This window comes from Nicotiana tomentosiformis, chromosome 1 (assembly GCF_000390325.3).
Source record: "Nicotiana tomentosiformis chromosome 1, ASM39032v3, whole genome shotgun sequence".
In the NCBI taxonomy this organism is placed as follows: domain Eukaryota; kingdom Viridiplantae; phylum Streptophyta; class Magnoliopsida; order Solanales; family Solanaceae; genus Nicotiana; species Nicotiana tomentosiformis.
In genome coordinates this window covers 6,675,385-6,698,278 of record NC_090812.1, presented here as the reverse complement: position 1 = coordinate 6,698,278, position 22,894 = coordinate 6,675,385, and the positions used below count along the sequence as shown (strand labels likewise).

General features: G+C 42.1%; 1 pseudogene; it reads right to left on the bottom strand.

Annotated features, from left to right (window-relative positions):
- Nucleotides 1-1,833: 1,833 nt before the first annotated feature.
- On the bottom strand, nt 1,834-20,656 carry LOC138897245 (uncharacterized; annotated as a pseudogene).
- Between the last annotated feature and the right edge of the window lie 2,238 nt (nt 20,657-22,894).

Genomic DNA, 22,894 nt, shown 5'->3' with positions numbered 1-22,894 from the left:
TGTGAATTGTTAGATCAAAATGTTAAAGGATGGAAAAATTTATATGTTTGATTATCTGTTTAAATTAATTAATTGTTAAAAATAATTATTCTTCCTCCTGAATTTATCTCATAATAAATATACTCTCCTTCCGGATGTACATAAGAAAATGTCCTCCTATCTTATGGAGCGGGCCGAACGTCTCGGCAGGATAGATGCATCTATGGATCACGCCGCACGTCCCTCGACAGTGTACACGATACTCTGGATCGGGCCGTACGTACTCGGCAGAATTCGTGCTTAATAATAATAATAATTACACGATACTTTAATAGCTTATTTCAGCTTGCGAAGCTAATTAATAAATTGGAAAATCCTTGGAATATAATGAATTATTATTTTTTCTTGTTATAGAATTAATTGTTATTCCTTAAAATGATATTTAATTGATAAATTGGAAATTATTCGAATTGAAGGAATTTGATTAATATATTAAGAATTGTAGCATTTGAAGAATTTTGATTATTTTTGTTGATTAAATAAATTATTGTAAATTCTGTAAATCATGCTGATTTAAATATCTTAGTTGTATTTAAATTATTATTATTGCCCCATAGTGAGTGACAAAATCGGCCATCTCATCTCTACCACTTCGAGATTAGGCTTGATACTTACTGGGTACACGTTGTTTACGTACTCATACTACACTTGCTGCACTTTTTGTGCAGGAACTGAGGCAAGTACTAGTGGGGGACCTATCGTCTTACACTCACGTTATCCAGGGACTTAGTGGTGAGCTGTTTCTCTAATCCGTTCTGCAGCTACGAGTGTCTCTCTTTGTATTTTAATATTGTCTATTTTTATTTCAGACAACATTTGAGGTTTTGTATAATCTACTAGATGCTCATATACTTGTGACACCAGGTCTTGGCACACACATTGGTAGAGTTTTGGTTGTGACAACATGGTATTAGAGCACTATTGTTGCATTTGAAGAATTTTGATTATTTCCGTTGATTAAATAAATTATTGTAAATTTTGTAAATCATGTTGATTTAAATATCCTAGTTGTATTTAAATTATTATTATTGCCCCATAGTGATTGACAAAGTTGGCCATCTCGTCTCTACCACTTCGACATTAGGCTTGATACTTACTGGGTACACGTTATTTACGTACTCATACTACACTTGCTGCACTTTTTGTGCAGGAACTGAGGCAAGTACTAGTGGGGGACCTATCGTCTTACACCTACGTTATCCAGGGACTTAGTGGTGAGCTGTTTCTCTGATCCATTCTGCAGCTACGAGTGTCTCTCTTTGTATTTTAATATTGTCTATTTTTATTTCAAACAACATTTGAGGTTTTGTATAATCTACTAGATGCTTATACACTTGTGACACCAGGTCTTGGCATACACATTGGTAGAGTTTGGGTCGTGACAACATGGTATCAGAGCACTAGGTTCACTTAGGTCTCACATGTTATGAGCAGACTGACCGAAGTCGGTCGGAAAAGATAAATTTATGGGTTTTAATATGAGAATTCCGACCGAAATCGGTCGGTTTTCTGTGTAAAAACCTGACAGCATATGCCTGCTTTTAAGCTACACCACCTGCCAATTACAACCATAACCATCTTATAATGGCAGCATTACATTGCTGCCATTCAACCACAATTAACCAACAACAACAATAATTAACCACCAACAACAACAACAATGCTAATAACAACCACAACAACAACGCCAACTACAACAACAACAATACAAATGTTCAATAACAAAATAATATCAACAATACCATCATCATTCAAAATTATTCCAACTAAATATTCACAGGTTCAATACTTTGTTTAGCAATACACACCATTCAATGAGTCATCACCTCCATCTTTACTACTAGAAGCTTCATCGTCGGCATGGTTCGATGGATCATAACGAGAAGGATTAGCATCTGGGAAAGGCTCACGAGACCGGGGAATGGGGAAAGCACCACTAGCAAGAAGATTGGCCAGCTGACCTTGAAATAGATTAAATTGTTGGTCCCTCTTTTCTAGATGAACTTGAAGGGTATGGAATTGTCTATCTCTTTTTTGTTCTCTAGCCTTTATCTCTTTAAGCTCCGCTGTCAGCTTTGCGATCTTCTTCTCTATAGACGAGATAGTCGACCTATCAATTGCCTCGCCTTGGACGGAAGCCCCTATACCTTGCAATCCATCCATGTAGCGCTGCAATGATCTCTCTGGAAGGCCGTATGCTATACCCCTTTTAGGACCACCACCAACATCTAGCCACAACTGCTTTAGCTCATCAATCAGAGGTTACAAATATAAATCAATCAAACTCTTTGGATTGCGGGGACCGGGAATAACCCAATTTAAAAATATATATATGGACTAGTCATACACATTTTAGGCGAAATATTATACGGCGTAATAAAGACTGGCCAGCATGAATATGGTGTTGCAGAAATAGAAAATAGCATGAAACCATCAGCACACAAGCCCAACCGAACATTCCTCGGTTCAATAGCATAATCTGGATACATCCTATCAAAATGCTTCCAAGCTTCCCCATTTGAAGGATGACACATAACACTAGGCGGCCTTCTATTTTCATAGTTCCATATCATATGAGGAGCAGAACTCATCGATGTATACAACCTCTTTAATCTAGGAATAAGAGGTAAATAATGCATCAACTTTACAGCAACCTTCTTCCCATTAGAAACCCGCTCAAAACGAGGTTTTTAACAAAATTTACAACTTTCTAAATCTACAGCACCCTTATAATACAACATGTAACCATCTTCACAACAATCGATTCTCATAGTCCTAACTTAGAAACCAATCTTTTAGCCTTATAGAAATCTGCAGGTATGTTGAAAGTTGGGTCAACTAGTTCACTCATAAGGCCAATGAAAGAATCCATTCCCGCTTGAGAAATATTGGTATCTGATTTGATACTTAATAATCTAACTGTAACAGACAACTGAGAGTGCATACTCCTTTTACTTAGTGGACGACTAGCAGCCTCTAACTGTTCATAAATATGTTTTGCCTCTTCGTTAGGAGCTTGTTCAACACTTTCATGGGATTCAGACTCGAAGTGCATCCCAAAAGCATCCACAACTATTTCATGGTATCTAGGATATCGAACGTTATTCCTCACCGACCTACTACTTTCACCAACAACTATGTTATGAAATACACCATCACTACCATCAACCTCTCCATGACTAGTCCACACAAAATAATTATCCATAAACCCTTTTTTATAAAGATGAGTCTTAATATCCTTCGATCCATAAAAACGCAAATACTTGCACTTCACACAAGGACACATAATCATCCCTCCGATTTGAAATGGTTCAAGTGACATTGCATGGATAATAAATTCATTAACCCCTTCTATAAATTCCTCCCACAAAAACCGACGATTAGGATAATTCCTATTGTACATCCAACTATGATATTTCATCTACACAGAGAACAAATAAATTGCATGTTATATTAATTTGAAAGTCCACATATATCCCTAAATGAGTTCTTTTAAAATTCAATTATAAGAAGTAATTTGAAAGTTCACATATATCCCTAGATAAGTTTTTTTAGAATTTAATTAAAAGAAGTAATTTAAAAGTTCATATATATCCCTAAATAAATTCAATTAGCTTAGATTGTATCGTTACACTTATTATTAGATTGAGAACTAGCTTAATATGTATGAGTTGCACTCCTTCTGCGGCTAATAACACCTAATGATTGTTGGATAATTGTAAGGACCCGGTCGGTTATTTTGAGCGTATTAGCCCCGATCCCCTATTTACTGTATTCCCCGTATATTTTTCTACTTATGTGACTTGCCGGGAGGTCTTGTTTTGGTTTCGGAGTGTTTTGGGACACTTAGTCCCTAAAACGGAAGCTTAAGTCTTAGGATTTTGACCGTAGTCGGAATGGTGTGAAGACAACTCCAAAATGGTGTTTTTTTGGTTCTGTTAGCTCCATTGGGTGATTTTGTACTCAGGAGTGTGTCCGGACTGTGAATTTGAGGTCTGTAACTGATTTAGGATTGAAATGGCGAAAGTCAAATTTTTGGGAAGTTTGACCGGGGGATTGACTTTTTGATACCGGGGTCGGATTCTGATTTCGGAAGTTGTAGTAGGTCCGTAATGTTGAATATGACTTGTGTGCAAAGTTTGAGGTCAATCGGACGTGGTTTGGTATGATTCGACATCATTTGTAGAATTTGGAAATTTCGAAGTTCATTAAGTTTGGATTGGAGAGTGATTCGTATTTTTGATTTTATTTGAGGTGGTTTGAGGATTCGACTAAGTTCGTATAGTATTTTGGGACTTGATGGTATATTTGTTTGAGGTCCCGGGGGCCTCGGGTGAGTTTCGGGTGGTTAACGAATCATTTTTGGACTTTGGTTGATGGCTGATATCTACTGGTGTATATTTTCTAGTTTCCTCTTACCCGTTCGCGAGAGGAGCCTCGTATTCGCGGAGGGTTAATGTGAGCTAGGAAGATTTTGTTCTTCGTGTTCGCGAAGAAGAGGACGCGAACGCATAGGTGTGGTCTGGGTGTGCATCACGAACGCGTGAGTGGTGTCTCGTTCGCGAAGAGAAGTGAGGCAGCTGGGGACCCCAGGTATTGGGTCTACGCGTTTGCGAGGAGTGGGCCGCGTTCGCGAAGAGCTGAGCTTGTAAACTTCGCATTCGCAAAGAGTTGATCGCGTTTCCAAAGAGTAAACTGGGAGGCTGTTTGAGTTGGCCTACGCAAACGCGAGAGGACGGTCGCGTTCGCGGTTAAGGAAATCTTGGCAGACAATATTAATTTCAAAAACGAGTGTTTGAACCCATTTTTCATATTTTGAGCTAGAGAACACGGAATTGGGCGATTCTTGAAGGGATATTTGGGGAGTTGATTGGGGTAAGCGATTCCTACTTGGTTTTGGTTAAATCCCATGATTTCATCTTTAATTGTATCATCTAATTTGTGATTTGGGGTGAGAAATTGGGGAAAAAGAGGAAGAACTCTTGAGTTAAAATTTTGAGGTTTTGAATGGGATTTTGTTATCGGATTTGAGTAATTTTGGTATGGTTAGGCTCGTGAGTGAATGGGCTTTCGAGTTTTGTGACTTTTGTCGGATTTTGAGACGTGGGCCCGGGGCCCGGATTCGAGTCGATTTTGGATTTTTGGCTTATAATTTCGTGTTTTTCTTGTGGAATTGATTCCTTTAGCCTATATTAATTATACTGTACTGCTTGTGGCTATATTCGGGGCATTTGGAGACTGATTCGAGGGGCAAAGGAATTACGGAGTAGGATTTGCTCGGTTTGAGGTAAGTAACGCTTTCAAACTTGGTTCTGAGGGTTCGAAACCCCAAACTCTGTGCTATACGATTGGTATTGAGGTGACGCACATGCCAAGTGACGGGCGTTCGAGCGTGCACCATGAGAATTGTGGCATGGTTGATTGCATGGCACTGTATAGTGACTCTATTTTGTTGATATCCATATTTTCATCTTGTGATAAAGTAATTGAGCTGTCAATCATGCTAGATGTCATGTTTGGGCTTTAGGCCGGTACTGTTGGGACCCCTAGTGGTTGTTTCTTGTTGTCATCTCACTGATTTCACTGATATTATGTACTCAATCATGTTCATGCATTTCATATCATATCTCCATCTCAGTTGTTATTTATTGATACATCATATTATTATTTCGGGCTAGTTTTCATGATATTGTGACCTCGTGAGTGAGACTTGAGAGATGGATGACTGAGTGAGGCTGAGAGCCTGATTATGAGTGATAGTTATGGGATCGGGCTGCACGCCGCAGCGGTTACACTAATTTTATGATAGCGCTTGGCCTGTAGGAGCCCCTCCGGAGTCTGCTTACACCCCCAGTGAGCGCGGTTGATATTATTGAGGGATGGATCTTCCCTGGACATGGATCTTGTCCGAAGTACTTGATACCTGGAGATGGATCTTCTCCACAGGGCTGGATTGGCCTTCATCGGTACTGGGTGACTTATAGTCAGTGATGTATATGTTCCGGGATGGATCTTCCCTGGACAGTATGGGCCATATACAATACCGAGTGGTTGAGCAATCGAGAGTGTGAGCACATGAGGCTGACAAAATGGTGCATCACATACAGCATGTAGAGATAGCAGAGTTAGATGCTTTACACTATTCGGATCTGCTTCATTTTACTGTTTTAATTTGAAAGCATGCCTACGTTTCTATTCAGTTATTTCTGTTTTATTTGTACCGGTTGAGTTCGTCACTACCTTTCAGTCCAAAGTTTGGACTTGTTACTTACTGATTTGGATGTACTCACATTACTCCCTGCACCTCATGTGCAGATCCAGGCATTTTTGGTCACGACGGTGGTTGCTGATTGCAGCTCCAAAGTTCAGAGACTACCAACGTAGCTGCATGGCGTTCGCAGGCCTTGACTCTCCTTCTTTATCACTAGTTGTATTTTCAGTTTATTTTTCTAGACACTGTAGTGGACTTTACTCTGATATAGACACTCATGTACTTTGCGACATCCCGATTTTGGGATGGATTGTATCGTATTTTGGATATCTCTGTTTTCAAAAATATATTTCCTAAATTATTAAATTTCTTCCGTTTTCATGTTCAAAGATTTTTTTGTTTCTTCTGTGTTGAGATGTTGAGTTGTGGCTTGCCTAGTTCCACGATAGGCGTCATCACAACGGTTAGATTTTGGATCGTGACAAGTTGGTATTAGAGCCTAGGTTACATAGGTCTCACGAGTTATGAGCAGGTTTAGTAGAGTCTTGCATATCAGTACGGAGATATCTGTACGTATCTTCGAGAGGCTGTCGAACCATTAGGAAACTTCACAATCTTGAATTCTTGTCGGGCGAATCTTTTGATTCTGGTAACCAAATTTCTATTGTTCTAATTCTCTCACACATGGTGAGGACGCGTACTACGGGGCAGGATGGACAACCACCAGTACCACCAATCATGCCCGCAAGAGGCCGAGGTCGTGGTAGAGGCAGCAGTAGGGGCAGAGGTGCAGCTCGCACCGCAGCTAGGGTAGCGCCTGCAGATCCACCCATTGCCCCAGTTCAGGAGCACGCTCCAGTTGTAGATGAGCCTGTGGGACCAGCTCAAGCACCACCAGTGGCCATTGTGATTCCAGGCCGTCAGGAGGCCTTAGCTCATATTCTAACCATGTGCACCAGTCTTGCTCAGGCGAACTGTGTTTCGGCCGCAGTAGCCACTTCTCAGGCCGGGGGAAGCACTCAGACTCCCACCGCTCGCACACCAGAGCATGTGGTACAGGGACTGTAGACACCGGGGGCACCACCAGCCCAGCCGGTTGCAGCTGCTCAGGACTAGGTGGTTCCTGCTATGCCCGAGGATGAGCAGCATAGATTGGAGAGGTTTGGGAGGCTCCGGCCTCCATCTTTCAGTGGTGCATAGGGAGAGGATGCGCAGGGCTTCTTGGAAAGGTGTCAGAGGATACTCCGTACAACCGGTATTCTAGAGACCAGTGGGGTCTCGTTCACTACCTTTCAGTTCTCTAGGGCTGATTTCAGTTAGTGGGAGACTTACGAGAGGCGTAGGCCAGTCGGAGCAGAACCCCTTACCTGGTAGCAGTTCTCCATTCTCTTTCTGGAGAAGTTCGTGCCTCAGCCCCGCAGAGAGAAGCTGCGCAGGCAGTTCGAGCAGCTTCGTCAGGGTGATATGTCGGTGACGCAGTATGAGATGAGTTTTTCAGAGTTGGCCCATCATGCTATCTGGTTGGTTCCCACAGACAGGGAAAGGATCGGAGGTTCATAGATAGCCTCACTTTTCAGCTGCGATTGCTTATGACTAGAGAGAGAGTGTCTGGTGCTACATTTGATGAGGTTGTCGATATTGCTCGTCAGATTAAGATGGTTCGCAGCTAGGAGCGGGTTGAGAGGGAGGCCAATAGGCCTCGTGGACAGGTTGGATTCAGCGGTGTTCCTTCTAGGGGATCAGTTCCACCACGGTAGGGGTCGTCCTTTCATACATGCTCAGACGACTCGCCCAGTTCACCGTGGTGCATCATCTGGCCATGGGTCATATCAATAGGAATTGTCCCCGCCTTTCGGGAGATTAATCTCCGCAGAGGAGTCAGCTTTCGACTTCGGCACCAGTTACTTCACCACCCGCCCAGCCAGATCGAGGTAGAGCTCAGTCAGCTAGGGGTCGCCTTAGAGGGGGAGGTCGATCAGGTGGCGGTCAAGCCCGTTTCTACGCACTCCCTGCCAGACCAGATGTCATTGCTTCGGATGCTGTGATTGCAGGTATTGTCTTAGTTTGCCATAGAGATGCCTCTGTATTATTTGACCCTGGTCCCACTTATTCATATGTGTCCTCGCATTTCGCTCATTATCTGGATATGCCGCGCGAGTCTCTAGTTTTATCTGTTCATGTTTCTACGCCAGTGGGCGATACTGTCATTGTGGACCATGTATATCGGTCATGTGTGGTGACAATTGGGAGTCTGGAGACTAGAGTAGATCTCTTATTGCTTAGTATGGTCAATTTAGATGTTATCTTGAGTATGGTGAGTTATCAGATGTTTTGTTTTATGGCTTTGAGCCAAGTGAGGGAGTCTGTTATCTATGATTTAATTGCACGATTTTGTACGATATTAGTTTTTGGGCTGAGGCATACTTGTTGATTGGTTATGACTTGCAGAGGTTGATATCGGGGATGACTTGAGTAAGAAAATTTCTTGAATGCGGGTTATATCGCACTTTATGAAAAATCATGAAATGATTAAATTGTTATTTTGAAGGATGTAGTGCGCACGGAGTGTGAATTTAATCGATGGTGTTAAGGCAGGGTTACCCCTTCGAGCGTTGTTGTGCTAATGAGGCACGTGTCTTTCAGCCCATTTAGGCGGTGCAATTTAGAATATGAAAATACATTTAATGGTGTCGGGATTTGCAGTAATTCTGTATGATTATTGATTCTACATTTTAGTATAAGAAAGGTAAGAAGAATAATTATAAATTTGCATAAGGTATTTTCAAAGTGAGCATTACAGTTGAGGTATTTATGGAGGTACTTAAGAAGAGTACAATGGCTTACGGGCCTTATGGTGGTGTGGTATTATGTTAGGGTGTCTTGTAGTGAGCTTTGGGTAAGAATCGTGGAGTTCTGACAAGGAGAAGTATCAAATTGAGGATAATTTAGAAGAAACTCAAAGTAAATAGGACAACTGGGTAGTAGGCTACGCCAATATGGTAATGGCATGATAGATGTGGTGTGTTGTGCAGGATTAAGATTTACGTGTACAAGGTGACAGTTCATTCTTGAAGGTAAGTTCACGAATTCTGGATAGAATGGTCAGTGTTGTATATTTAGATGAATGTTATAGTTGCTCGATAATCCCTGAGAGGGGTGCGCGGTTGAAAGGGGCATTGTGTTTTGATTTACGGATGTTCATTGGTATTGCGATACTCTTCTGGTTGATCGACTGCTGATATTCACTTTTTCTATATGTCACGGAGGAATTTTAGGAGTATTCCTCGTGGATGATCATGTATGAGAGATGTGTTAGACATTCTAGCGGTGGAGTTGGGATCAGATATGGGATTCGTATGTTATATGGATTTGGAGACAGGAGTTCTTAAGAGCAGGTTGTTTCCATGGTTGTGGACTGTAAAGTCATGGTCAAAGCAAGCTAGAAGATAGTATGTGTTATGATTCAGTCATTTTGGGCTTTCGGAGGGTTATTTATCCATATGTGGGTGCCCGGAGTTGATTTGGGGGTCCATTGGTAGGCCCAATTAGGATGTGTATTCTACACCGAGTCGGATTAGTTGGCTCCATACTGCTATTATTAAGGGATGTGCCATTCGGTTATTGTTGAGCTTATTCGTGCTTTGATATGTTCGGTGAGTTACTCTTCTATGCTATGAGGGGTTGTGATTCGTTGGTTGTATGCACCCATGGTGCAGTTCTATTGGGGCCTTATAGCAAAAATTTGCGCGAGATGGGTATTTGGGTGATACATGAGTGGTTGCGCATTGGTTATGTTCTTTCGGGTTTGCGTGGCATTGTGTCATTTGCTTCTCCATGGTTATGGTAATGCACTTCAAGTACTTGATGTCGGATTGCGCGTGGTTATTGATTTTGAGTATGGTGGCTGAGGTATTTCATGTGGATTGGTGTTTGCATGAGGTCGCGTATTGCAGCAGAGTTATGATGAGATATGATCCTTATGTTAGATTCGTGTGTTATGGTTCTACGGTGTGTGATGGGTTCTTAGCATTGCGTTGGGGTGGTACCCGTCGGGCTTACGGGACGATTCTCTTATTTGAGTCATTTTCATGATTGAGTACATTTGGAAGGTTGCTTATTAGTGCACGGATTGCACGGGTTGTGGCTTTAGATAGTATTGGTATGGCATGTCAGTAGAGTAGCTGGTATTTGATAAGATGAAGTCATCGGATCTAGGATGGGTGCTATCAAATTTGATTGTGGCATATTTGGAAGGATAATATCGAAAGTCGGCTTAGGAATTTGTTATGGTTCTTGTCGAAGGAGAGAGAGCTCCACGACTGGTAGATCTGGTGAATGGTTACGAGTCTCTGCGTGTTTCTTTCATCATCGGTGGTGCATGAAGTTTTTATAATAGAGTCTTGTTTGATATGAGGTTTATTACCGTCATGGGGTTGTTTCGAGCAGCTACAGTGATTAGAAATTATTGCTTCAAGCATTTGAGCTATGTGGTATTTGAAGTTTTGAGAATTTGAATTATGGTTACGGCTTTTGGTACAGCTTGTTCAGACTTATACAATGTGTAGGTTGCGGGATTCTGGCCTTATACAAAATTTCGGATGTTGGGAATTGGATTCTAAGGCTTGTGGGCTAGGTAGAATTAAGAAATTTCAGTTATGTGGTGTTATCAGACCTATATGGGATAGGGTGACGTGGGATCACCCCCGGGTACGTGCGTGGTAAGATAGAATAGTGATTTGGTGGCTTGGAAACAACTTTTGGCACGTTCGGGGACGAACGTATATTTAAGTGGGGGAGGATGTAATGACCCGGCCGGTCGTTTTGAGCGTATTAGCCTCGATCCTCTATTTACTACATTTCCCGTATCTATTTCTACTTTTGTGACTTGTCGGGAGGTCTTGTTTTGGTTTCGGAGTGTTTTGGTACACTTAGTCACTAAAACGGAAGCTTAGGCCTTAGGATTTTGACCGTAGTCGGAATGGTGTGAAGACGACTCCTGAATGGAGTTTCGTCGGTTCTGTTAGATCCGTTGGGTGATTTTGGACTTAAGAGCATGTCCGGACTGTTAATTTGAGGTCTGTAGCTGATTTAGGCATGAAATTGCGAAAGTCGAATTTTTGGGAAGTTTGACCGGGGGATTGACTTTTTGATATCGGGGTCGGATTCCGATTCCGGAAGTTGGAGTAGGTCCTTAATGTTTAATATGACTTGTGTGCAAAATGTGAGGTCAATCGGACGTGGTTTGGTATGATTCAGCATCGTTTGTAGAATTTGGAAATTTCGAAGTTCATTAAGTTTGGATTGGAGAGTGATTCGTATTTTTGATTTTATTTGAGGAGGTTTGAGGATTCGACTAAGTTCGTATAGTGTTTTGGGACTTGATGGTATGTTTGGTTGAGGTCCCGGGGGCCTCGGATGAGTTTCGGGTGATTAACGGATCATTTTTGGACTTTGGTTGATGGCTGATATCTACTTGTGTATATTTTCTGGTTTCCTCTTACTCGTTCGCGAGAGGAGCCTCACGTTCGCAAAGGGTTAATGTGAGCTAGAAATATTTTGTTCTTCACGTTCGCGAAGAAATGGACGCGAACGCGAAGGTGTGGTCTGCGTGTGCATCACGAACGCGTGAGTGGTGTCATGCTCGGGAAGAGAAGTGAGGCAGCTGGGGACCCCAGGTCTTTGGTCTACGCGTTCACGAGGTATGGGCCGCGTTCGCGATGAGTTGAGCTTGTAAAGCTTCGCGTTCGCGAAAAGTTGATCGTGTTCGCGAAGAGTAAACTGGGAGGCAGTTTGAGTTGGCCTACGCAAACGCGAGAGGACAGCCGCGTTCGCGGTTAAGGAAATCTTGGCAGACAATATTAATTTCAAAAACGAGTGTTTGAACCCATTTTTCATATTTTGAGCTAGAGAACACGGAATTGGGCGATTCTTGAAGGGATATTTGGGGAGTTGATTGGGGTAAGCGATTCCTACTTGGTTTTGGTTAAATCCCATGATTTCATCTTTAATTGTATCATCTAATTTGTGATTTGGGGTGAGAAATTGGGGAAAAAGAGGAAGAACTCTTGAGTTAAAATTTTGAGGTTTTGAATGGGATTTTGTTATCGGATTTGAGTAATTTTGGTATGGTTAGGCTCGTGAGTGAATGGGCTTTCGAGTTTTGTGACTTTTGTCGGATTTTGAGACGTGGGCCCGGGGCCCGGATTCGAGTCGATTTTGGATTTTTGGCTTATAATTTCGTATTTTTCTTGTGGAATTGATTCCTTTAGCCTATATTAATTATACTGTACTGCTTGTGGCTATATTCGGGGCATTTGGAGACTGATTCGAGGGGCAAAGGAATTACGGAGTAGGATTTGCTCGGTTTGAGGTAAGTAACGCTTTCAAACTTGGTTCTGAGGGTTCGAAACCCCAAACTCTGTGCTATACGATTGGTATTGAGGTGACGCACATGCCAAGTGACGGGCGTTCGAGCGTGCACCATGAGAATTGTGGCATGGTTGATTGCATGGCACTGTATAGTGACTCTATTTTGTTGATATCCATATTTTCATCTTGTGATAAAGTAATTGAGCTGTCAATCATGCTAGATGTCATGTTTGGGCTTTAGGCCGGTACTGTTGGGACCCCTAGTGGTTGTTTCTTGTTGTCATCTCACTGATTTCACTGATATTATGTACTCAATCATGTTCATGCATTTCATATCATATCTCCATCTCAGTTGTTATTTATTGATACATCATATTATTGTTTCGGGCTAGTTTTCATGATATTGTGACCCCGTGAGTGAGACTTGAGAGATGGATGACTGAGTGAGGCTGAGAGCCTGATTATGAGTGACAGTTATGGGATTGGGCTGCACGCCGCAGTGGTTATACTGATTTTAGGATAGCGCCTGGGTTGTAGGAGCCCATCCGGAGTCTGTACATACCCCCAGTAAGCGCGGTTGATATTATTGAGGGATGGATCTTCCCTGGACATGGATCTTGTCTGTAGTACTTGATACCGGAAGATGGATCTTCTCCACAGGGCTGGATTGGCCTTCCTCGGTACCGGGTAACTTATAGTCAGTGATGTATATGTTCCAGGATGGATCTTCCCTGGGTCGTATGGGCCATATACAGTACCGAGTGGTTGAGCATTCGAGAGTGTGAGCACATGAGGCTGGCAGTATGGTGCATCACATACAGCATGTGTATTGGCATCTAGAGGTAGCAGAGTTATATTCTTTACACTGTTCGTATATGCTTCACTTTACTATTTTGAGTTGCCTATGTACTTTGAAAGCATACCCACGTTTTTGTTCAGTTATTTCTATTTTATCTTTACCGGTTGAGTTCGTCACTATCTTTCAATCCAAAGTTTGGACTTGTTACTTACTGAGTTGGATGTACTCACGTTACTCCTTGCTCCTCGTGTGCAGATGTAGGCGTTTTTGGTCACGGCGGCGGTTGTTGATTGCGGCTTCAGAGTTCGGAGACTACCAAGGTAGCTGTAAGGCGTTCGCAGGCCTTGACTCTCCTTCTTTATCACTAGTTGTATTTTCAGTTTATTTCTCTAGACACTATAGTGGATTGTATTCTGATTTAGACGCTCATGTACTCTGTGACACCCCGTTTTTGGGATGGATTGTATCGTATTTTGGATATTTCTATTTTCAAAAATGTTTTTACTAAATTATTAAATTGCTTTCGTCTTCATGTTCAAAGATTTTATTTTCTTCTGTGTTGAGATGTTGAGTTGTGGCTTGCCTAGTTCCACGATATGCGCCATCACGACGGTTAGATTTTGGGTCGTGACAATAATTTTGTATTTTAGATAAAGAAAAATCAATGAAAAAGGGTCACACGCTAAAATATTATAATAAGAGTCTAAAGACCTCTAAAAATTTCATAATCATAAACTTGACCACGATCATTCTGACCAAAGTCAGTCAGTAATTTAATGTTAAATTAAAAAATATATATAATTTAAATATCGACCGAAGTCGGTCGATAATTTAATTTTAGATTTAAAAAAGAAATTATTTAATTTAAAAACTGACCGAAGTCGGTTGGTTTTAGCCAAGATATAAATTAATTATAGGTACTATATAATATATAATTAATTGTGTATGTATGTATATATTCATACACACACACACACACACACACACACACACATATATATATATATATATATATATATATATATATATATATATATATATATATATATATATATTCTCCAATCGTGTGATTTGACCAAGTATATGTTGTTGTTGCTACAACTTAAGTTTTAATATAGCACTGCATCTTATAACACTATACATTTTGTTTTTAAATGTCTTATAGCGTATTGGGTGCCGATACTTAGACTCGATCGCTCCAACATTAAAACTCAATATATATTTAATTTACTAAGGCCGTCAGGTAGGTCGGTTTTAGCCAAGATCCAAATTATAAGTACAATTTAATATTTAATTATTTTTGTATGTATATACATACACACACACACACACATACACACACATATATATGTATATATATTGTCACGACCCCAAATTACCTCCATAGGAGGTCGTGATGGCACCTAGTCTCTAAGACTAGGTAAGCCTATCGATGCGGAATAAATCATAAATATCTGAAATAAATAAACTACAATTCAAATATTTACAACTCCCAAAACCCGGTAGAAATAAGTCACAAGCTTCTACGAATTTTATCCTCAATATCTCTATATATATCAAGGTCTAAATAAAATATGGAAGCAACATAATAATGATAGAAGGGGAGTACGGAGTCTGCGGACGCTGGCAGATATACCTCAAAGTCTCCGTGTACAGCTAACTCACTGATGTCGGGGCTGGTAAGGAGTACCTGGATCTGCACAAAAAGATGTGTAGAAGCGTAGTATGAGTATACCACAGCGGTACCCAGTAAGTGCCAAGCTTAACCTCGGTTTGACCGAGTTAGCGTACCCAGTTAGCGTAGTATGAGTACATTAAATTCCAATAACGATTTGACCCTCAAATCCTCAAATCTATCCAAGAGGGCTTTCAAATTTTTCCAACTTAAATCCCCAATTAAATGTTAAAAATAGTGATGGATTCGGGTAATCAAACCAAGATTGAGTTAAGAACACTTACCCCAATGTTTTTCCTTGAAAATATATCAAAAATTGCCTCTGCTCAAGCTCCAAGTTGTTAAAAATGGCGAATGGGATGAAGCCCCCCTATTTTTACAACTTACAGATCTGTCCAGGCTGACCTCGATCGTGGAGTCTGATCCTGGACCTCGATCATGGGAGTCCGATCATGGCCCTCGACCCTGGGGCACGATCACAGCCATCGATCCTGGCTATCTATCATGGCTTCGATCCTTATGGCCTTCGATCACTGGCCTTGGTCATAGCCCTCGATCTTGGGCCTTCGATCAGTGGCCTTCGATCACTGGCCTTCGAGCTTGCCTTCGATCATGGCCCTCGAGCCTTGCCTTCGATCATGGCTCTCGAGCCTGCCTTCGATCATGGATCTCGAGCCTGCCTTCAATCCTCGGCTCGATTTTTGGCCTTCGATTTTTGGGCTCCATTGCACAGCAGAAGAAATTTTGCAGCAGCTATTTAAGTCCCATTTTTGATCCGTTAATCATCTGAAACTCACCCGAGGCCTTCGGGACTTCAACCAAATATACGAACAAGTCCTAAAATATCATACGAACTTATTTGAAATCTCAAATCACATAAAACGACACTAAAACCACGAATTATGCTCCAATTCAAGCTTAATGAAACTTAAAATTTCCAACTTCTACATTCAATGTCAAAACCTATCAAATCAAGTCCAATTGATATCAAATTTTGCACACAAGTCATAAATGACATAACGGAGCTGTGAAAATATTCAGAACTGGATTTCGACCCCGATATCAAAAAGTCAACTCCCCGGTCAAACTTCCAAACTTTAAATTCCTATTTTAGCCGTTTCAAGCCTAATTTCACTACGGACTTCCAAATAAAATTCCGATCACGCTCCGAAGTTCAAAATCATCATACGGAGCTGTTGGAATCATCAAAATTCTATTCCGGGGTTGTTTGCACATAATTTGACATCCAATCATTATTTGAACTTAAACTTTTAAATGTTTCATCAAAATTCTATATCTCGGGCTAGGGACCTCGGAATTTGATTCCGGGCATACGCCCAAGTTCTAAATCACGATACGGACCTACCAAAACTGTCAAAACACCGATCTGAGTCTGTTTGCTCAAAATGTTGACCAAAGTCAACTCAGTTGAGTTTTAAAGCTCTAATTCACATTTTAATCCATTTTTTTCACATAAAAACTTTCTGAAAAATTTTACGGACTGCGCACGCAAGTCGAGTAATGATAAATAGTGCTTTTCGAGATCTTAGAACACAGAATTAATTATTAAATTTAAATATGACATTTTGGGTCATCACATTCTCCACCTCTAAAACAAACGTTCGTCCTCGAACGGAGTTAGAAAAAGTACCTGAGTTGGTGAATAAGTGTGGATAACGGCTGCGCATATCATGCTCGGTCTCCAAAGTCGCCTCCTAGACCGGATGACCCCTCCACCGAATCTTCACGGAAGCAATGTTCTTTGACCTTAGCTTTCGAACCTGCCTATCTAAAATAGCCACTGGTTCTTCAACATAAGATAGATCCTTGTCCAACTGAACCGCACTGAAGTCTAACACATGAGACGGATTGTCGTGATATTTCCTAAGCATAGAAACATGGAATACCGGATGAACCGCAGAAAGACTAGGTGGTAGTGCAAGTCTATAAACCACCTTTCCAACTCTCTCAAGAATCTCAAAAGGTCCAATATACCTAGGGCTCAACTTGCCCTTCTTCCCGAACCTCATCACACCCTTCTGTCTAGATTGGGTTGTACGAAGTCAATCCTAAATCAACTTAACCTTTTCCAAGGCGTCCTGAACTAAGTCTGTACTCAATAGTCTAGCCTCGCCCAGTTCGAACCAACTTACTGGAGACCGGCACCGCCTACCATACAAGGCCTCATACGGAGCCATATGAATGCTTGACTGGTAACTGTTGTTATAAGAAAACTCCGCAAGTTGTAAGAACTGATCCCAAGCACCCCCAAAATCTATCACACACGCACGAAGCATATCCTCCAGTATCTGAATAGTGCGTTCGGACTGCCCGTCCATCCGATGGTGAAATAATGTACTCAACTCTACCCGAGTACCCAACTCACGCTGTACTGCCCTCCAGAACCATGATGTAAACTGTGTACCCCGGTCAAAGATGATAGATGTTGGTACGCCGTGAAGTCTGACAATCTCGCGAATATAGATTCGAGCCAACTGCTCGGAAGAGTAGGTAGTCATCACAGGAATAAAATGAGCTGACTTGGTCAATCTATCCACAATCACCCAAGCTGCATCGAACTTCCTCTGAGTCCGTGGGAGCCCAACAACGAAATCCATAGTGATCCTCTCCCATTTCCATTCTGGAATCTCTAACTTCTGAAGCAATCCACCCAGTCGTTGATGCTCATATTTCACTTGTTGACAATTTAGACACCGAGCTACATACTCCACTATGTCTTTCTTCATCCGCCTCCACCAATAGTGTTGTCTCAAGTCCTGATACATCTTTGCAGCACCCGGATGAATAGAGTACCGCGAACTGTGAGCCTCCTCGAGAATCAACTCACGCAAGCCATCTACATTGGGTACACATAGCCTGCCCTGCATCCATAGTACACCGTCATCTCTAATAGTGACTTCCTTGGCATCACCGTGCTGAACTGTATCTTAAGACAAGCAAATGGGGGTCATCATACTGACGTTCCCTGATACGATCATAAAGAGAAGACCGAGAAACCACGCAAGCCAAAACTCGGCTAGGCTCGGAAATATCCATCCTGACAAACTGGTTGGCTAAGGCCTGAACATCCAAGGCTAAAGGCCTCTCTGCTACCGGTAAATATGCTAAGCTGCCCAAACTCTCCGCCTTATGACTCAAGGCATCAGCCACTACATTGGCCTTCTCGGGATGATAGAGAATGGTGATATCATAATCCTTAAGCCACTCCAACCATCTCCGCTGCCACAAATTAAGATCCTTTTGTTTAAACAGATGTTGTAGACTCTAGTGATCAGTGTAGACCTCACAATGGATACCATACAAATAATGCCGCCAAATCTTCAAGGCATGAACAATAGCCGCTAACTTAATGTCGTGTATAGGATAATTCTTCTCATGCACCTTTAACTGACTGGATGCGTAGGCAATCACCCTACCGTCTTGCATCAACACTGCACCGAGACCAATACACGATGCATCACAATACACAGTATAAGACCCTGAACCTGTAGGTAATACCAATACTGGGGCTGTAGTCAAAGTTGTCTTGAGCTTTTGGAAGCTCTCCTCACATTCTTGGGTCCACCTGAACGGAGAACCCTTCTGGGTCAATTTGGTCATAGATGCAGCAATAGAAGAGAAACCCTTTACAAATCGGCGATAATACCCTGCCAAACCAAGGAAACTCCGGATTTCTGTAACTGAGGAAGGTCTGGACCAACTCTGCACTGCTTCAATCTTCTTCGGATCTACCTTGATTCCCTCGCACGAAACTATATGACCCAAAACTCCCACTAAATCAAGCCAGAATTCACACTTTGAAAATTTTGCATATATCTTCTTTTCTCTCAAAATCTGAAGTACAGTCCTCAGGTGTTGTTCATGATCTTCCCGACTCCGGGAATACACCAGAATGTCATCAATAAACACAATGATGAAAGAAGCAAGATAGGGCTAAAATACACTATTCATTAAGTGCATAAATGCTACTGGGGCGTTGGTCAACCCAAAAGACATCACAAGGAACTCGTAATGACCGTACCGAGTCCTAAAAGCAGTCTTCGGGATATCTGGCTCCCGAATCTTCAACTGATGATAGCCTGAACGTAAGTCGATCTTAGAGAATACTCTGTCACCCTGAAGATGATCAAATAGATCATCAATACGTGGCAATGTATACCTGTTCTTCACAGTAACCTTGTTCAGTTGGCGGTAATCAATACACATCCGCATAGAACCATCCTTCTTCTTCACAAATAAGATAAGAGCACCCCAAGGAGATACACTGGGCCGAATGAAACCCTTAACAAGCAACTCCCGTAATTGTTCTTTTAATTCTTTCAACTCTATTGGGGCCATACGATATGGTGGAATAGAAATGGGCCGAGTACCCGGTAATAAATCAATGCCAAGGTCAATATCCCTATCGGGTGGCATACCCGGAAGATCTGCTGGAAATACATCGGGAAAATCCATTACTATAGGAACTGACTCCATAATAGGAGTATCAATACTAACATCTCTCACATAGGCTAGATACGCATCACACCCCTTCTCAACCATTCGTTGAGCTTTAAGAAATGAAACAACCCTGCTAGGAACATGATCCGAAGTACCTCTCCACTCTAGCCGCGGTGGACCTGGCATAGCCAATATCACCATCTTGGCGTAACAATCAAGAATAGCGTGATAGGGCGACAACCAGTCCATGCCCAAAATAATATCGAAATCCACCATACTGAGCAATAATAAATCATCTCTGGTCTCAAAATCGCTGATAACAATTAAACACGACCGATACACGCGGTCCACAATAATTGATTCACCCACGAGTGTAGATACATAAACAGAAGAACTCAAGGAATCACGTGATATGCCCAAATACGGGGCAAAATAAGATGACACATAAGAATAAGTGGAGCCTGGATCAAATAAGACTGATGTATCTCTATGATAGACCGGAATAATACCTGTGATAACAGAATCGGTTGCAACGGCGTCTGTCCTAGCAGGAAGGGCATAATATCTGGCCTGGCCTCCCCCTCTAGGGCGACCTCTACCTGTCCGACCTCCACCTCTAGCTGGTTGTGTAGGTGGAGTGGCAACTGGTGCAATAATCATGGCCTGAGAAGCCTGAGGGCCCTGTGGAATGGGTGGGGCCTGAGAAATCTGTGGAGGTGCACCCCTCCTAAATCTGGGGCAATCTCTCATAATATGACGAGTGTCACCACACTCAAAACAAGCCCTCGGAGGACGTGGCTGCTGAGACTAGCTCGGGCCTGATCGAGTAGATTGTCCGCTGGAAGCACCCCGTACAGGAGGTACAGTAGACACTGGTGGTGCATAATATGGAACATGAGGTCTGGGAGTAGCCAGAATACCACTGGAAGCTGGAAGTGCTGAATGAATAGGACGGCTCACATAACCTCTACCATGATGGGCTGCAACTGAGGCACGAGAATTATTATATGTGCCAGAATCTCGGGGTCTCTTAGCTCTCCCGAGTCTGCATACCTTCCAATCTCCTAGCAATTGACACCACCTGTTGGTATGTGATGTCCATCTCTAGCTATTGGGCTATACTGTATCTGATACTAGGGTGGAGACCCTTAATAAATCTGCGAACCCGCTCTCGAATAGTAGTAACTAAGGCTGGTGCATGCCTAGCCAAATCACTGAATCGGACCGCATATTCTGACACGGTCATAGAACCCTAGCGCAGCTGCTCAAACTTTGCACGCCATGCATCTCTAAGACTTTGAGGAACATACTCCCTTAAGAACATATCTGAAAATTGAGTCCAAGTAAGTGAAGCTGCCTCAGCCGAACTATCCAACCATATGCCCGCCACCACTGGTAGGCTGCTCCTCTAAACTGGAATGCCGTGAAAGAAACCCCACTGGAATCCACAATAACCATAGTACGAAGGATACGGTGACATTCCTCCAGAAAACCCTGAGCATCCTCTGAAGCTAAACCGCTGAAAGTGGGAGGGTGGTACTTCTTATACCTCTCGAGCCTGAGCTGCTCCCCTTCTGAAACTGTTGTCCTAATCTCAGGCTGAACTGGGACAACTGGCTGCACTGGTATAACCTCTGGGGCATGGTCAACTTGGGCCAATGGCTCTGGAGTATGGGCGACGAGAGTCTGTGCTCCTCCTCCGGCCTGAGATGTGGCAGGAGCAAGTGGAATTAACCCTGCCTGGGCTAAAGTGCCAAACATGCTCAGAAACTGGGCAAGAGTCTCCTGAAGTGCAGGAGTAGTAACAGGCGTCTCAGGTGCCTGCTCTCCAACTGGAGCTACTGGTGGCTCTAGTACAGCAGCTCGTGCAGGTGCTCTGGTTGTACCACGTGGTCTTCCTCGGCCTCTGCCCCGAACCCGGCCTCTTGCTGCTCCAACAAGGGGCACGGGTGTCTGATCATCGGATCCAGTTGTGCGTGTTCTCACCATCTGTGAGAGAATAGAAAGATAATGGTTTAAAACGTTAAAGTCAACAAATGCGCACGATAAGGAATCAAATAAGTGAATATTTCCTAACAGTTCCATAGCCTCTCGAAGATAAGTACAGACGTCTCCGTACCGATCCGCAAGACTCTACTAAACCTGCTTGTCACTCATGACACCTATGAACCTAGTGCTCTGATACCAACTTGTCACGACCCCAAATTCCCTCTGTAGGAGGTCGTGATGGCACCTAGTCTCTAAGACTAGGTAAGCCTATCAATGCGGAATAAATCATAAATATCTGAAAAAAATAAACTACAATTCAAATAATTACAACTCCCAAAACCCGGTAGAAATAAGTCACAAGCTTCTAAGAATTTTATCCTCAATGTCTCTATATATATCAAGGTCTAAAGAAAATAAGGAAGCAACATAATAATGATAGAAGGGGACTCCGGAGTCTGCGGACGCTGGCACATATACCTCGAAGTCTCCGTGTACAGGTAACTCACTGATGTCGGGGCTGGTAAGGAGTACCTGGATCTGCACAAAAATATGTGCAGAAGCGAAGTATGAGTAAATCACAGTGGTACCCAGTAAGCGTCAAGCCTAACCTCGGTAGAGTAGTGATGAGGTTAGGTCAGGCCCTACTAGAAAATAATAATTGCATGGTAAAATGTTTAACAATATAATAAAATATAATGACAATGGAAATTAATCAAGTAGCATGTCACCATTTAATTACACAAAATAATGGCAAATAATATCTCGTGGAATCAAAACAGAATTCCTTTCAACTTTAAGAAAATCACAACTAATAATCAAAGGCAACTGCAGCCATAAATCAATATAAAAAAGGGCACTCCCGAGGTACCGCCTCGTAGTCCCAAATCATAAATAAATTCACAATATCTCATTTCCATATCTCACCGCGGGAGCCTTCACAATTTATTTTAAAGAAAATATTTTTTTCGAAATAGCATCCCGCGTTTTAGCCATCCTTATCACACCGCATGACTTCTAGTAGTTCCCCCTACTAGCCACGTGTATCAAGCCACCCTTATCTCACCGCATGCGTTTCAATACCCAGACCTTATACCACCGCATGCGTATCAATATTACAATATATCACAATTTGCACCTCAAGTGCTCAAATAATTTAACTTGCCAAAATAATTCACCAATAATATTTTTCCACAATAAAGAGCTCACGGCTCATGTCAAAATAAATTATCAATAATATTTTTTTCACAATAAAGAGCTCACGACTCCATCATAATGAGTACGAAAATCTTACACAAAAATAATATTTCAAAATCTTTAATACGTTGCTTCAATACCAAATTTAAAATGTCAA